The sequence below is a fragment of the Doryrhamphus excisus genome, unplaced genomic scaffold (genome assembly GCF_030265055.1).
Source record: "Doryrhamphus excisus isolate RoL2022-K1 unplaced genomic scaffold, RoL_Dexc_1.0 HiC_scaffold_25, whole genome shotgun sequence".
Taxonomy (NCBI): Eukaryota; Metazoa; Chordata; class Actinopteri; order Syngnathiformes; family Syngnathidae; genus Doryrhamphus; species Doryrhamphus excisus.
Window position 1 is genome coordinate 1,402,501 of NW_026652243.1, and position 2,500 is coordinate 1,405,000.

At 52.2% G+C, this 2,500-nt stretch overlaps 8 non-coding genes and 4 pseudogenes across 8 annotated transcripts in view; all 12 read left to right on the top strand.

Moving 5' to 3' along the window:
• Positions 1 to 20, top strand: part of LOC131114885 (5S ribosomal RNA) — a 119-nt gene extending 99 nt beyond the window's left edge. Inside the window, exon 1 of the ribosomal RNA XR_009122183.1 lies at positions 1 to 20. This exon is cut by the window's left edge and continues 99 nt beyond it. This is a non-coding gene — a ribosomal RNA (5S ribosomal RNA).
• A 112-nt stretch (positions 21 to 132) lies between these two features.
• LOC131112837 (5S ribosomal RNA) lies at positions 133 to 241 on the top strand (annotated as a pseudogene).
• A 111-nt stretch (positions 242 to 352) lies between these two features.
• On the top strand, positions 353 to 471 carry LOC131117347 (5S ribosomal RNA). The gene has a single exon (XR_009124568.1). It is a non-coding gene; the product is annotated as a 5S ribosomal RNA (ribosomal RNA).
• A 112-nt stretch (positions 472 to 583) lies between these two features.
• On the top strand, positions 584 to 702 carry LOC131117198 (5S ribosomal RNA). The gene has a single exon (XR_009124423.1). It is a non-coding gene; the product is annotated as a 5S ribosomal RNA (ribosomal RNA).
• A 112-nt stretch (positions 703 to 814) lies between these two features.
• On the top strand, positions 815 to 933 carry LOC131114887 (5S ribosomal RNA). Its single transcript, XR_009122184.1, has one exon. It is a non-coding gene; the product is annotated as a 5S ribosomal RNA (ribosomal RNA).
• Positions 934 to 1,044: 111 nt separating this feature from the next.
• On the top strand, positions 1,045 to 1,153 carry LOC131112301 (5S ribosomal RNA; annotated as a pseudogene).
• A 112-nt stretch (positions 1,154 to 1,265) lies between these two features.
• LOC131112034 (5S ribosomal RNA) lies at positions 1,266 to 1,383 on the top strand (annotated as a pseudogene).
• A 112-nt stretch (positions 1,384 to 1,495) lies between these two features.
• Positions 1,496 to 1,614, top strand: LOC131115155 (5S ribosomal RNA). The gene has a single exon (XR_009122443.1). It is a non-coding gene; the product is annotated as a 5S ribosomal RNA (ribosomal RNA).
• Positions 1,615 to 1,726: 112 nt separating this feature from the next.
• On the top strand, positions 1,727 to 1,845 carry LOC131118954 (5S ribosomal RNA). Its single transcript, XR_009126094.1, has one exon. It is a non-coding gene; the product is annotated as a 5S ribosomal RNA (ribosomal RNA).
• Positions 1,846 to 1,957: 112 nt separating this feature from the next.
• On the top strand, positions 1,958 to 2,066 carry LOC131113848 (5S ribosomal RNA; annotated as a pseudogene).
• A 112-nt stretch (positions 2,067 to 2,178) lies between these two features.
• LOC131114888 (5S ribosomal RNA) lies at positions 2,179 to 2,297 on the top strand. The gene has a single exon (XR_009122185.1). It is a non-coding gene; the product is annotated as a 5S ribosomal RNA (ribosomal RNA).
• A 111-nt stretch (positions 2,298 to 2,408) lies between these two features.
• LOC131114890 (5S ribosomal RNA) overlaps positions 2,409 to 2,500 on the top strand; it is a 119-nt gene continuing 27 nt past the window's right edge. Inside the window, exon 1 of the ribosomal RNA XR_009122187.1 lies at positions 2,409 to 2,500. This exon is cut by the window's right edge and continues 27 nt beyond it. This is a non-coding gene — a ribosomal RNA (5S ribosomal RNA).

Here is a 2,500-nt window from a genome sequence, read left to right on the forward strand (position 1 = left end):
AATACCAGGTGCTGTAAGCTTTTTATGGTTTCTGCTCTTGCCTGACAGCAGAGGGCGCTGTTTGACACTTTTTGCTGGAGTCGAGTTTGGCCTGCGTCGCCTTCAAATAGGATCTTTACAGTTGCCCTGGCAGCTTACGGCCACACTACCCTGAAAACGCCTGATCTCGGAAGCTAAGCAGGGGAGGGCCTGGTTAGTACTTGGATGGGAGACCGCCTGGGAATACCAGGTGCTGTAAGCTTTTTATGGTTTCTGCTCTAGCCTGACAGCAGAGGGCGCTGTTTGACACTTTTTGCTGGATCTAGTTTGGCCTGCGTCGCCTTCAAATAAGATCTTTTCAGTTGTCCTGGCAGCTTACGGCCATACCACCCTGAAAACGCCTGATCTCGTCCGATCTCGGAAGCTAAGCAGGGGCGGGCCTGGTTAGTACTTGGATGGGAGACCGCCTGGGAATACCAGGTGCCGTAAGCTTTTCATGGTTTCTGCTCTTGCCTGACAGCAGAGGGCGCTGTTTGACACTTTTTGCTGGAGTCTAGTTTGGCCTGCGTCTTCTTCAAATAGGATCTTTTCAGTTGCCCTGGCAGCTTACGGCCATACTACCCTGAAAACGCCCGATCTCGTCCGATCTCGGAAGCTAAGCAGGGGCGGGACTGGTTAGTACTTGGATGGGAGACCGCCTGGGAATACCAGGTGCTGTAAGCTTTTCATGGTTTCTGCTCTTGCCTGACAGCAGAGGGCGCTGTTTGACACTTTTTGCTGGAGTCTAGTTTGGCCTCCGTCGCCTTCAAATAAGATCTTTTCAGTTGTCCTGGCAGCTTACGGCCATACTACCCTGAAAACGCCCGATCTCGTCCGATCTCGGAAGCTAAGCAGGGGCGGGCCTGGTTAGTACTTGGATGGGAGACCGCCTGGGAATACCAGGTGCTGTAAGCTTTTTATGGTTTCTGCTCTAGCCTGACAGCAGAGGGCGCTGTTTGACACTTTTTGCTTGATCTAGTTTGGCCTGCGTCGCCTTCAAATAAGATCTTTTCAGTTGTCCTGGCAGCTTACGGCCATACTACCCTGAAAACGCCCGATCTCGGAAGCTAAGCAGGGGCGGGCCTGGTTAGTACTTGGATGGGAGACCGCCTGTGAATACCAGGTGCTGTAAGCTTTTTATGGTTTCTGCTCTTGCCTGACAGCAGAGGGCGCTGTTTGACACTTTTTGCTGTAGTCTAGTTTGGCCTGTGTCACCTTCAAATAGGATCTTTTCAGTTGACCTGGCAGCTTAGGCCATACTACCCTGAAAACGCCCGATCTCGTACGATCTCGGAAGCTAAGCAGGGCCGGTCCTGGTTAGTACTTGGATGGGAGACCGCCTGTGAATACCAGGTGCTGTAAGCTCTTTATGGTTTCTGCTCTTGCCTGACAGCAGAGGGCGCTGTTTGACACTTTTTGCTGTAGTCTAGTTTGGCCTGCGTCACCTTCAAATAGGATCTTTTCAGTTGACCTGGCAGCTTACGGCCATACTACCCTGAAAACGCCCGATCTCGTCCGATCTCGGAAGCTAAGCAGGGGCAGGCCTGGTTAGTACTTGGATGGGAGACCGCCTGGGAATACCAGGTGCTGTAAGCTTTTCATGGTTTCTGCTCTTGCCTGACAGCAGAGGGCGCTGTTTGACATGTTTTGCTGGAGTCTAGTTTGTCCTGCGTCGCCTTCAAATAGGATCTTTTCAGTCGCCTTGGCAGCTTTTGGCCATACTACCCTGAAAACGCCCGATCTCGTCCGATCTCGGAAGCTAAGCAGGGGCGGTCCTGGTTAGTACTTGGATGGGAGACCGCCTGGGATTACCAGGTGCTGTAAGCTTTTTATGGTTTCTGCTCTTGCCTGACAGCAGAGGGCGCTGTTTGACACTTTTTGCTGGAGTCTAGTTTGGCCTGCGTCTTCTTCAAATAGGATCTTTTCAGTTGTCCTGGCAGGTTACGGCCATACTATCCTGAAAACGCCCGATCTCGGAAGCTAAGCAGGGGCGGGCCTGGTTAGTACTTGGATGGGAGACCGCCTGTGAATACCAGGTGCTGTAAGCTTTTTATGGTTTCTGCTCTTGCCTGACAGCAGAGGGCGCTGTTTGACACTTTTTGCTGTAGTCTAGTTTGGCCTGCGTCACCTTCAAATAGGATCTTTTCAGTTGACCTGGCAGCTTACGGCCATACTACCCTGAAAACGCCCGATCTCGTCCGATCTCGGAAGCTAAGCAGGGGCGGGCCTGGTTAGTACTTGGATGGGAGACCGCCTGGGAATACCAGGTGCTGTAAGCTTTTTATGGTTTCTGCTCTAGCCTGACAGCAGAGGGCGCTGTTTGACACTTTTTGCTGGATCTAGTTTGGCCTGCGTCGCCTTCAAATAAGATCTTTTCAGTTGTCCTGGCAGCTTACGGCCATACTACCCTGAAAACGCCCGATCTCGTCCGATCTCGGAAGCTAAGCAGGGGCGGGCCTGGTTAGTACTTGGATGGGAGACC